A 14,560-nucleotide genomic window follows, 5' to 3' on the forward strand; every position below is an offset into this window, starting at 1 on the left:
ATTTCTGCTTTCACCTAAATCTCAAGAAGTACATACAATGTTCATGATGGGAGATGCTCATTCTGCTCTCAGGTAACTTGGGACTTAAATTTGAGCATTACTGCTGTCCAATTGTATCCTCCAAATGCATTCATTTATTCACTTGTCCAATAATTTCTTCAACATTCAAATGTCTTGAAATGAAAAGCAGAAATGAAGGCAGAATTTGAGGAGTTTTCACAAGTAGATAATTTAGGCTGAAAAATACGTTCATACGAAAACAGTCAAATGAACTTTTATACAGCTGAGCCAGTGCCCATTACAGGTCACCTGTAGTGAGAAACACTTCCCAGATAATGGACATTTGTGGCGAGTATTCTTTTCTTTTTAGGTAGAGATGGAACCAAATAGTCTCAAATCCATTTATGGGGCCAAATATCATGGTAATATATGGTTAAGATATGTAAGCCAAATGCTTCTGAATATAATTCTATGTTATTGGTGTCACAAAGACTTGAATGATCCTAGAGTTATTTCCATAACTCTTTCCTTTGTCAAAAACGCCTTAAATATAAGGAAGTCAATCAAAGAGGATACTCTAAGCAAAAATTCTGGGTGCTACACAATGAACAGAAAAGAGCAGTGAGTCCAAAAGAACGAACATAGAATAAGCAACAGAATAGCTTGGTTAGTCAAGGGATACACTGAAACTCACATTTTTCAGAAATTCACCATCTTCTGATTTGACATCCAAGAACAGCAAGAGGACCAGTATTGGTCTAGTTGAAAAGGCAAAATGAAGCCCTAACACAATCCTGGATCACTGAGGCTCACTCAAGACCTCTCTCTAACACACACACACACACACACACATTAAAGTTCCGCAGGGGAAACAGATGAACATACACACACATATATAATATGTCTATCTGAAAAGAAATCATATTCTCTCCTTCCTTTTTTTCTTACTGCACACCCTTAATAGTATCACTTGCTTAGTTCCCAAGAAACCTTTCATAGATTTTGTAAACGAAGGTCATATCACAGAAAGACTGGTGTAATAACTCTTAAGTCTGAAAAGGGCAGAATTCTAGGCCATTTTCCCACAGGACTGCTGTTTCTTAGGTAGTACTTCTTGGTTATGCAATTAAACTAGAAGGCAGAAAAGCACCCCATGCAGCACTTAGTCTTGCCCTCCTCCTGTATCCAAGTAAGCCTGGATATGCCAAGTTTCTGAGCAATTGATTCAGAACCAATTTGTGGCAAACAAATGCTCTCCCGCTACTTAGAGTGGAAAGATCTCTCCATGCACTTTTGTCTAGACAGTCTCAACTACAGGAATATAGTGTGTTTGCTGGCCCTCCAGTGATTTATTAAATGCCAAATCCATACAGCACAGGCACTAAAGCTTAAGGAATGGAAAAATAGCTTACCCAGTGGACTTGTAATGACTTACTAAGGTTATGTTGGCAGCAAGACTTATACAGTATCAATAAATGATAGCAATCTATCAAAAATCTTTGGTTGAAATAGTAATGTTTAGAAATATCCCATTTAAGGTGGGTGAAATGCACCCACTGGGGATTAGTAGCACGGAAAATATTCCCATGCAGTGATGTAAAAGTGTCTCAGGCCCACTACAGCAATTCTGCTTGGAATGTCAGTTGCCTTTAAAAAAATACAACGTAAAACTAAACCCTCATCGAAAACTGTTTCAAAAATGAAAGGCGCAGACCTCTGTCCAAGAGAAAACAAAAGCTTTTCTCTACGAAAACCCCAGTACATTTTCTTCATAAAGTTTCTCAAATAAAAAATCAGACATTATCATTATTGCTGTTATTCATATTTTAATATTTTCCTTTGATAATTCTATTAAAATAGACTCTTCTGAATTCTCTAACCAAATCTTAAATTCCAGCAGTTATTTCAACAAACTATAATAGAAGGAGAAAAAGGAAGATGAAAAAAATTGTTTCATGTTAAAAAGAAAGTTCTTGTTTGATAATAAAAATATCTTTTGATAGATGTTTGCTAAATAAAAGTTCTCCAGATCATCAGAGTCAAGGTATTGTGCTCGGTTATGCCTCACTATACAGCAGTGAGAAATTTTTTAACTGTTTCTTTGCAAAACATAAGATATATTTTGAAAGGCAGCATATTATATGTGAAACTGATCGTTATAGGACTTTCGGCAAATACACATTATTCATGAAGGTCTTAACTATTACTGTTCTTTAGTTTATAACACAATGAAAAGCACTATTGCTAAAAACTGGATGTTTATTCACTTTCTTTGGGAGATGTTATTCAGAAATAATCTAAAAATCCATGAATCTTTAGAAAAAAATATGTTCTTTTTGATCAACGTGCTGCAGCTAAAGCAATTTTCTCAAAAATAATGAATGACTGATTTTCTCAAATTGTTCTTTTTACTATTTAAACATTCATTTTCCCCAAAATTGTAATTAGATATTTGACAGCTATAAGATGTCTATTATTTCTCCGAAGTTCTTCAGATTTTTTTCACAGAAGGAAAAGCATGCTCCTGGAGAGTCGGGTCATCTCCTGATGCTTCTCCTTCACAGCCGCACCAGGGGCACATATCCGGAAGAACTGTTATTAGTGAGTGTGGACTAGGTGGCAGGCACAAAGTACTTTGGGAATTGTTATTTTTTATTTGCTATTCCATAAAATAAACCATTTAAGAGGCAACAATCAATGAGGTTAAGTTCATTTTCTAAGTCCACACTGATTACTGGGAAAACCAAAATTCAAAACCATCCCAGGTTCCAAAGTCTATGTAGCTTTCAGCACTCCTTTTCCACAAAATTAAATTTGATCAAATTCAGAACTTTTAAAACAAGAGAACTGTGTTGACTCAGGTATTTAAAATATATGTGGTCATAACAAACATTTGGTTTTTATGCCAAATATCTGTTTAACAAAAGCTAATATTAGGCAAAACCATCTTAGCTTCAATCTTTAGAACTTTAGATTTTAATTTTAAATTGGGTTTAAATTTGAAATGATGGGTGATGCGGGCAAATGGTAGGCAAAAATGTAAATCTATGTTCCAAATATTTTGGACTTTTATTAGGAATGATTTTAGTACTTATGTTTTTTAAGTGAAGTCTTCTGCATGGTGTGAAAAAATAAGAAAAAATATGTAATTTGATCATTTTAAGCCAAGAGCAGAAAAGTTGACATTCCTCATGGAAATTGGTTCTGAATGTTATTTACTGGTTGATTAAGTGTGAACTTTTTTTTTCCTAAATTTGTCTGGAGGCTGAGATACCCACCAAGAATCCAAAACAACTGAACATAGACCCACATAGGAACACACACACCATTGTAAAAATTTCACAATACCTGGGACAGAAAGAATCCAATTTCAAGATAGCATTTAGCTCTCAACAGCAACATTGCTAGAAAGTACTATCACAATGATTTCAAAATAATCCCCAACATATGATATTATTCTTGGCCAAAAGGATAATCAGGTGTGAATGTAGAATAAACTCATTTCCACATGTGCCAATTTTCAATCCACTTACCTTCCAGGCAAGTTTTCTCATGGAAATCCCACCGAAATGAGGTAGTACACAAAAATAAAGACAAGAGACCCCCAAACCAGAAGATCCCTCACAGGAAAGCAGAGGCAGGGGTCCCCAGGATGAAGTTTCTCCAATATTTCAGCCATGCAGCAGGTCCAGAGAACAATCTCCTGAGACTAGTGCAGAACAGAAGTCTCCACGAGAAATTTCTTCAAGAATTAAACGTAACTGAACATATTGAGACAACAATTGCACAACTGGTAACGTTTGAGGGTAAATTAGTGGTAGATACAAAGAAAATTAAGCAAACGTAAAACGAATTTTCAATCCAAGGAAGCAAACAACAAATGGGAAAGAAAATGAACGATATTTTAAATGCTCTCTAGCTCAGCTTTGATTAGTATTTGCACACTCCTCAGAACATTAAACATTAAAAAGTGATCACGCAAAAATCAAGATGTAACTAAAGGTGAAGCTTGGGGGAGTAGGAGGATGCGGAGTGCGCATCTCCTTGCAGCTGGGGCACCTGCTAGGCACTGGAGGGGGTCCTTGGATACCTAAGAGGATGGGAAGAACCCCCCACGTGACCAGGTGCGATGTGGGAGGGAAGGAGGGAGGGAAGAAGAAAGGAGGCGGGAGAGGACCAGTGCCCCTGAGGAGGGGTTGTGGGAGGGGAGAGGTTCCTGTGCTCAGAGGGGCCCACTCTCAGCAAGGGGGTCAGCAGGGACAGAGAGGGACCTTCAGGGAATTGGGGAATTGGAGGGGAAGGCAACCAACATCTCCCCCACGAACTTGGGCCCCGGTGAGTCTGCTGGGGTCCTGGGCCTGAAGCCCCACCCACCAGGGCCCCCTCCAGCTGCGCAGATCCTGGTCCTGAGCCACCCCCCCACCAGGGCCTCTTCTGGCCACTTGGGTCTCTGGGCCAGAGCCCCGCCTCCTCCAAAGCCTCCTTGTAGGTCCTGGCACCCTGAATGCCACCCCTAACAGGGTCTCCTCTGGCCACGTGGATCCATGCAGGCCAAGCACCGCCCCCTCCAAGGACTCCTCCAGCTGTGTTGGCCCCTGCAGGCACTGGCCTACACAAGTACGTGTGCTCTGGACCAGCTCCAGGAACAGACACTGGTGAGCAGAACACATGCAGAAGTGGAGCTGACACAGCTGGTCCAGAGACCTATGTAGAGGTTTTAGAGGGCTACTGGGGAGGTGGAAGTAGGCCATAGCTCACCATGGGGGCAAGGACATTGACAGAGGAGGCACCAGGGAATTTTTGTTGTTCTTGTTGTTTTTCATTTTAATTTTTACTTTTTATTTAGTTTTGCTGTTGTGGTTCTCTTTTGTTTTCTTCTTGTTCATTCATTTTTATTGTTATTCTTTCTAATGTAAATAAATTTTAAAAATTTTATTTTATTTTCTATTCTTTGTTATTGTTCTGCTCTTTTCTTTTCTTTTTTTTTTTTTTGCGGTACGCGGGCCTCTCACTGCTGTGGCCTCTCCCATTGCGGCGCACAGGCTCAGTGGCCATGGCTCACGGGCCCAGCGGCTCCGCGGCATGTGGGATCTTCCCAGACCGGGGCACGAACCCGTGTCCCCTGCATCGGCAGGCGGACTCTCAACCACTGCGCCACCAGGGAAGCCCTCTGCTCTTTTCTGTTTGTTGTTTTCTTGGTTTTTTGGTTTGTTTGTTTTGTTTTGTTTTGTTTGCTGTGCTGTGCGGCTTGCAGTGTTTTGGTTCCCAGGCCAGGGGTTGGGCCTGAGCTTCTGTGGTGGGAGCGCTGAGTCCAAGCTGCTGGACCAACAGAGAACTTCAGGTCCCAGGGAATATTAATTGGTGTGTTGTCTCCAAGAGGTCTTCATCTCAGAACCAAGACCCAGCTCCACCCAACTGCTATCAAACTCCACTGCTGGATGCCTCAGGCCAAAAAACTAGCAAGACAGGAACACAGCCCCAACCATCAAAGAAAACGAGACAACAAAAAAATATGTTACAGACAAAGGAGCAAGGTAAAAACCTACAAAACCAAATAAATGAAGAGGAAATAGGCAACCAACCTGAAAAACGATTCAGAGTAATGATAGTAAACATGATCCAGAATATCAGATATAGACTGGAGGCATGAATCGAGAAAATATAAGAAATATTTAACAAGGATCTAGAAAAACTAAAGAACAAAAAACAGCGATGAACAACACAATAACTGAAATGAAAAGTACACTAGAAGGAATCAAACAGGATAACTGAGACAGAAGAACGAATAGGGGCAGATAGAATGGTGGAAATAACTGCTGAGGAGCAGAATAAAGAAAAAAGAATGAAAAGAAATGAGGACAGTCTCAGAGACCTCTGAGACAACATTAAACGTACCAACATTCAAATTATAGGGGTCCCAGAAGAAGAAGAGAAACAGAAAGGGTCTGAGAAAATATTTGAAAAGATTATAGTCAAAAACTTCCCTAACATGGGAAAGGAAATAGCCACCCAAGTCCAGGAAGCACAGAGAGTCCCACAAAGGAAAAACCCAAATAGAAACACATTGAGACACATGTTAATCAAACTAACAAAAATTAAATTCAAACAAAAAATATTAAAAGCAGCAGGAGAAAAGCAAAACATAACGTACAAGGGAATCCCCATAAGGTTATCAGCTGATTTTTCAGCAGAAACTCTGCAGGCCAGAAGAGAGTGGCAGGACATAATTAAAGTGATGAAAGGGAAAAACTTACAACCAATATTATCTACCCAGCAAGGATCTCATTCAGATTCGACGGAGAAATTAAAACCTTTACAGACAAGCAAAAGCTAAGAGAATTCACCACCAAACCAGCTTTACAACAAATACTAAAGGAACTTCTCTAGGCAGGAAACACAAGAGAAGGAAAAGACCTACAATAACAAACCCAAAACAATTAAGAAAATGGTAATAGGAACATATATATCGATAATTACCTTAAATGTAAATGGATTAAATGCTCCAACCAAAAGACATAGGCTGGCTGAATGGATACAAAAACAAGACCCATATATATGCTGTCTACAAGAAACCCACTTCAGACCTAGGGACACATACAGACTGAAAGTGAGGGGATGGAAAAAGATATTCCATGCAAATGGAAATCAAAAGAAAGCTGCAGTAGCAACACTCATATCAGACAAAATGACTTTAAAATAAAGACTATTACAAGAGACAAAGAAGGACACTACATAATGATCAAGGGATCAATCCAAAAAGAAGATATAACAACTGTAAATATTTATGCACCCAACACAGGAGCACCACAATACATAAGGCAAATGCTAACAACCATAAAAGGGGAAATTGACAGTAACACAATCATAGTAGGGGACTTTAACACTCCACTTTCACCAATGGACAGATCATCCAAAATAAATAAGGAAACACAAGCTTTAAATGCTACATTAAACAGATGGACTTAATGGACATGTATAGGACATTCTATCCAAAAACAACAGAATGCACTTTCTTCTCAAGTGCTCATGGAACATTTTCCAGGATAGATCATATCTTGGGTCACAAATCAAGCCTTGGTAAATTTACGAAAATTGAAAGCATATCAAGTATCTTTTCCAACCACAATGCTATGAGACTAGATATCAATTACAGGAAAAAATATGTAAAAAATACAAACACATGGAGGCTAAACATTACACTACTAAATGATCAGGAGATCACTGAGGAAATAAAAAAATACCTAGAAACAAATGACAATGAAAACACGATGAGCCAAATCCAATGGGATGCAGCAAAAGCAGTTCTAAAAGGGAAGTTTATAGCAAAATGGAGCTGGAGGAATCAGGCTCCCTGACTTCAGACTATACTACAAAGCTACAGTAATCAAGACAGTATGCTTCTGGGACAAAAACAGAAATATAGATCAATGGAACAGGATAGAAAGCCCAGAGAGAAACCCACGTGCATATGGTCACCTTATCTTTAATAAAGGAGGCAAGTATATACAATGGAGAAAAGACAGCCTCTTCAATAAGTGGTGCTGGGAAAACTGGACAGCTACTTGTAAAAGAATGAAATTAGAACACTCCATAACACGATAAACAAAAATAAACTCACAATGGACTAAAGACCTAAACGTAAGGCCAGACACTAAAAAAATCTTACAGGAAAACAGACACAGAACACTCTATGACATAAAAAGCAGCAAGATCCTTTTTGACCCACCTCCTAGAGAAATGGAAATAGAAACAAAAATAAACAAATGAGACCTCATGAAACTTAAAAGCTTTTGCATAGCAAAGGAAACCATAAGTAAGACGAAAAGACAACCCTCAGAATGGGAGAAAATATTTGCAAATGAAGCAACTGACAAAGGATTAATCTCCAAAATTTACAAGCAGCTCATGCAGCTCAATATCAAAAAAGCAAACAACCCAATCCAAAAACAGGCAGAAGACCTATATAGGCATTTCTCCAAAGAAGATATACAGATTGCCAACAAACACATGAAAGGATGCTCAACATCACTAATCATTAGAGAAATGCAAATCAAAACCACAATGAGGTATTACCTGATACCAGTCAGAATGACAACTATCAAAAAATCTACAAACAATAAATGCTGGAGAGGGTGTGGAGAAAAGGGAACCCTCTTGCACTGTTGGTGGGAATGTAAATTGATACAGCCACTATGGAGAACAGTATGGAGGATCCTTAAAAAACTAAAAATAGAACTACCATACGGCCCAGCAATCCCACTACTAGGCATATACCCTAAGAAAACCATAATTCAAAGAGTCATGTACCACAATGTTCATCGCAGCTCTATTTACAATAGCCAGGACATGGAAGCAACCTAAGTGTCCATCAACAGATGAATGGATAAAGAAGGTTTGGCACATATATACAATGGAATATTACTCAGCCATAAACAGAAATGAAAATGAATTATTTGTAGTGAGGTGGATGGACCTAGAGTCTGTCATACAGAGTGAAGTAAGTCAGAAAGAGAAAAACTAATACCGTATGCTAACACATATATATGGAATCTTAAAAAAATAAAAAATGCTCTAAAGAACCTAGGCCAGGAATAAAGACGTAGAGAGTAAACTTGAGAACATGGTGAAAGGGAACGGTAAGCTGGGACGAAGTGAGAGAGTGCCATGGAGTTATATATACTACCAAATGTAAAATAGATAGCTCGTGGGAAGCAGCCGCATAGCACAGGGAGGTCAGCTAGGTGCTTTGTGACCACCTAGAGGCGTGGGATAGGGAGGGTGGGAGGGAGACGCAAGAGGGAGGAGATGTGGAGATATATGCTTATGTATAGCTGATTCACTTTGTTATAAAGCAGAAACTAACACACCAGTGTAAAGCAATTATACTCCAATAAAGATGTTTAAAAAAAAAAAAAAAAGGATGGAATAAAAAGCAAAAAGTGTCATGTAGCACAAAGTTCATTGCAGCTCTCTTTACAATAGCCAGGACATGGAAGTAACCTAAGTGTCCATCAACAGATGAATGGATAAAGAAGATGTGGCACATATATACAATGGAATATTGCTCAGCCATAAAAAGAAACAAAACTGAGTTATTTGTAATGAGGTGGATGGACCTAGAGTCTGTCATACAGAGTGAAGTAAGTCAGAAAGAGAAAAACAAACACCATATGCTAACCCATATATATGGAATCTAAAAAAAAAAAAAAAGTGGTTCTGAAGAACCTGGGGGCAGGACAGGAATAAAGACACAGATGTAGAGAATGGACTTGAGGACACAGAGGGAATGGGAAGGGTAATTGGGAATGAAGTGAGCGAGTGGCATGGACATATATACATTACCAAATGTAAAATACCTAACTAGTGGGAAGCAGCCACATAGCACAGGGAGATCAGCTAGGTGCTTTGTGACCACCTAGAGGGGTGAGATAGGGAGGGTCAGAGGGAAACGCAAGACAGAGGAGATATGGGTATATATGTGTATGTATAGCTGATTCACTTTGTTATAGAGCAGAAACTAATACAACATTGTAAAGCAATTATACTCCAATAAAGATGTTAAATATATATATATATCTTCCAAAAACAAAAGTCCAGGACCAGATGACTTCACAGGCAAATTCTATCAAACATTTAGAGAAGAGCTAACACCCATCCTTCTCAAACTCTTCCAAAAAGTTGCAGACAAAGGACTCCAAGATCATTCTACTAGGCCACCATTGCCCTGATACCAAAACCAGACAAAGAGGGCTTCCCTGGTGGCGCAGTGGTTAAGAATCTGCCTGCCAGTGTGGGGGACGTGGGTTCGATCCCTGGTCCCGGAGGATCCCACATGCCGCAGAGCAGCTGAGGCCGTGCGCCACAAATATTGATCCCGCGTGCCACAACTACTGAAGCCTGTGCGTCTAGAGCCCACGCTCCCCAGCAGGAGAGGCCACGACAGTGAGGGGTCCGTGCACTGCAGCGCAGAGTGTTCCCCGCTCACCGCAACTAAAGAAAGCCTGCACACAGAAACAAAGACCAAACACAGCCAAAAACAAAAACAAATAAATCAATAAATTTATATTAAAAAAACAACAACAGACAAAGATATCATAAAAAAAGAAAATTACAGACTGATATCACTGATGAACATAAAAGCAAAAATCCTCAGCAAAATACTAGCAAACAGAATCCAAAAACACATTAAAAGGATCATACACCATGATCAAGTAGGATTTATCCCACGGATGCAAGGATTTTTCAATATAGGCAAATTAATCAATGTGATACACCATATTAACAAACGGAAGGAGAAAAACCATATGATCATCTCAATACATGCAGAAAAAGCTTTCGACAAAATTCAACACCAATTTGTGACAAAAACTCTCCAGAAAGTGGACACAGAGGGAACCTACCTCAACATAATAAAGACCATATATGACAAACCCACAGCAAACATCATTCTCAATGGTGAAAAACTAAAAGCATTTCCTCTAAGATCACGAACAAGACAAGGATGTTCACTCTTGCCACTATTATTCAACATAGTTTTGGAAGTCCTAGCCATGGCAATCAGAGAAGAAAAAGAAATAAAAGGAATCCAAACTGGAAAAGAAGAAGTAAAACTGTCACTGTTTGCAGATGACATGATACTAAATATAGATAATCCTAAATATGCTACCAGAAAACTACTAGAGCTAATCGATGAATTTGGTAAAGTTGTAGGATACAAAACTAATGAACAGAAATGTCTTGCATTCCTATACACTAACAGCGAAAGATCAGAAAGAGAGATTAAGGAAACAATCCCATTTACCACTGCAACAAAAAAAATAAAATACCTAGGAATAAACCTACCTACGGAGGCAAAAGACCTGTATGCAGAAAACTATAAGACCCTGATGAAAGACATCAAAGACGACACAAACAGATGGAGAGATATACCATGTTCTTGGATTGGAAGAATCAACATTGTGAAAATGCCTATACTACCCAAAGCAGACTACAGATTCAATTCAATCCCTATCAAATTACCAATGGCATTTTTCACAGAACTAGAACAAAAAATTTTACAATTCATGTGGAAACAGAAAAGACCCCAAATAGCCAAAGCAATCTTGAGAAAGAAAAACAGAGATGGAAGAATCAGGCTCCCTGACTTCAGACTATACTACAAAGCTACAGTAATCAAGACAGTATGCTTCTGGGACAAAAACAGAAATATAGATCAATGGAACAGGATAGAAAGCCCAGAGAGAAACCCACGTGCATATGGTCACCTTATCTTTAATAAAGGAGGCAAGTATATACAATGGAGAAAAGACAGCCTCTTCAATAAGTGGTGCTGGGAAAACTGGACAGCTACATGTAAAAGAATGAAGTTAGAACACTTCCTAACACCATACACAAAAATAAACTCAAAATGGATTAAAGACCTAAATGTAAGACCAGACACTATAAAACTCTTGGAGGAAAACATAGGCAGAACACTCTTTGACATAAATCACAGCAAGATCTTTTTTGACCCACCTCCTAAAGTAATGAAAATAAAAATAAATAAACAAACGGAACCTAATTAAACTTAAAAGCTTTTGCACAGCCAAGAAAACCATAAGCGAGGCAAAAAGACAACCCTCAGAATGGGAGAAAATATTTGCAAACGAAGCAACTGACAAGGGATTAATCTCCAAAATATACAAACAGCTCAGGCAGCTCAATATCAAAAATACAAACAACCCAATCCAAAATGGGCAGAAGACCTAAATAGACTTTTCTCCAAAGAAGACATACAGATGGCCAAGAGGCACATGAAAAGATGCTCAACATCATTAATTATTAGAGAAATGCAGATCAAAACTACAATGAGGTAACATCTCACACCAGTCAGAATGGCCATCATCAAAAAATCTACAAACAATAAATGCTGGAGAGAGTGTGGAGAAAAGGGAACCCTCTTGCACTGTTGGTGGGAATGTAAATTGATACAGCCACTATGGAAAACAGTATGGAGGTTCCTTAAAAAGCTAAAAATAGAACTACCATATGACCCAGCAATCCCACTACTAGGCATATCCCCAAAGAAAACCATAATTCAAAAAGAGTCATGTACCATAATGTTCATTGCAGTGCTATTTACAATAGCCAGGACATGGAAGCAACCTAAATGTCCACTGATGGAAGAATGGATAAAGAAGATGTGGCACATATATACAATGGAATATTACTCAGCCATCAAAAGGAACAAAATTTGGTCATTTGTAGAATCGTGGATTGACCTAGAGTCTATCATACAGAGTGAAGTAAGTCAGAAATAGAAAAACAAATATTGTATATTAACGCATGTATGTGGAGTCTATAAAAATGGTACAGATTAACCTATTTTCAGGGCAGGAATAGAGACACAGACGTAGGGAATGGACGTGTGGACAGAGGGTGGTGATGAATTGGGAGATTGGGATTGATGTATGTGCACTGCCATGTGTAAAACATATAGCTAGTGGGAACCTGCTGTATAGCACAGGGAGCCCAGTTCAATGCTCTGTGGTAACCTAGATGGATGGGGTGGGTGGAGGAAGGGAGGGGATATATGTATGCATATAGCTGATTCACTGCGTTGTACCAGTTGTGTAGAAACCAACACAACATTGTAAAGCAACTATACCCCAAGGGGGAAAAAAACAGCTCGGGGCAGGAAGTGTTCTTGTGTATGGTTAGAAGGTCAGGGTTGCAAGGTTTAGTGAATAAAAATACAGGACACCCCATTAAATTTGAATTTCAGATAAATAGCTAATAATTTTTTATGTAAGCATGTCCCAAATATTGTATGGATGGGGTCAAATGTTGAAAAACAGCTACGGGGAGTCAAAACTAAGAAATCAGTAAGTAGCATTACAAGCCAAATAAATAAATAGTAAAATATTTGAATATGGTTGCCCCCAAAGAGCAAAAAACTATGAGAAGGAAAGTGGCACTGTTTTTCACACCAAGTATTTCTTTTAACAATTTTAGTCTTTCTTTACACATAAAATTTGATTAAGGTGTAAACTGAATTGTTTAAATAGATTTGAAGCAAATATGATAAAATTGTATGATTAGAAAAAGCAGGATACATAGGTCTTTGTTATATTACTCTGAAACATTTTTTTCTTGGGAACAAACAGGTCTAAGGAAATTTCAACAAACATTGAAAGATTATTGCTTTGCAAGGTTTGCATCTTATCGAATATTTGGGATTATGGTGGTGAAAATTACGGAGGAGTCTGGAGTCATGTCTTTTTATTAATTCATTCAACAAATATTTATTGCACTTCTATTACGTTACAGAAAATCAAGTTGTATAGATCACAAACATAGAAGGAAAACAACAAATATAGAAAGACCAATTACCAAAATTTCATTCATTTGGAGCCAATTCACCACATGGTAAGTCAGTGCTTCTCCCTGTCCTCAGAGATCCCACAGGCTTGTCCCTTCTTGAGCCTGTGCTCAAGGAACTCTCACATGCTGGCATAAGGAACCTCTTGTGGGTAGGAACCCACGTTCACGGATCGTGGAGGGATCCCTCCTAGTCTAGAACGACATCGGAGAAAAAGCTCAGGAAGTATTTGTTGAAAGAGGGAATAAAGTGAATCAATGAGTAAATAAATGAGTGGGATTAAACTATACTTTACAAGCTCTAGCAGTAATATGTCTTCACTGAAAGTGAGAAGAATAGAGTTGGAGCAAGTAAGAGGCAATTAAATTAATTTTTATTTATGTAATTACCCTTTAAATGATACGAGGCGATGCAGGGAAAAGGAAAGGGACACAGAAGACCCAGAAGATAGTCCAAAGAAGCACACAGCAGGACTCGAGGATGGAATAGGGGAAAGGAGGGCTGAAGAATCAAAGACGTACTTCAGAAACCACTTGGCCTGGGAGCCTGGAAACAGCAGGTCGCGCTAAGAGAAACAGAAACGTAGAAGAGCCAGCGTTAGGGGAGTTAAGAGTTCCGTTTTGCGCCTGTTAATTTGTCTCCCGCACCTGTGGCCCAGAAACAGTCATGCCTGAGGCAACTCACATTTTTTTCAATGTAAATGTGACAAGCTGACAGGCAGTTCCTGCTTTTTGTCACCTCAAACGTCGTCGGTTTGATTTCTTGAAAGTCTCTTCTGCGCAGCTCTGACTCTCTGCCCCCTCCGTCGGCGCCTGTATCAGGCACAGCCATCCCTTCCAGAGGCTCTGGGAGATCCGTCGAGCCTCGCCCCGCCCTTGGTAAATCGGGGCTCGGCGCTCCTATGCAGGAGTGCCATCTAGTGGTCAGAGAATGTCACTTCAGGCTAGACTCACGCAGGAATAAAGGGTTGGTGGGGGGAGGAGGAGCAGGTAACGTTCCGCTTCCAGTTCCAATTTCCAGGTGCGCTGTGACAAAACCCGCACCTCTCGTTGTCTAAATATGACTTTATGAGAGCATTTACCAGTCACAGTGCTAAGAAATGAAGTACAAAGTCTGCTTTTTAATGTGTCCTTATCAAATGAGGCAGATGCGGGCTAATGGAGGGAACAGTGAAATAAAATCGGTAGAGCTCTATTTCGT

This window comes from Monodon monoceros, unplaced genomic scaffold (genome assembly GCF_005190385.1).
Source record: "Monodon monoceros isolate NGI ecotype Baffin Bay Population unplaced genomic scaffold, NGI_Narwhal_1 Super_Scaffold_15, whole genome shotgun sequence".
Classification (NCBI taxonomy): Eukaryota; Metazoa; Chordata; class Mammalia; order Artiodactyla; family Monodontidae; genus Monodon; species Monodon monoceros.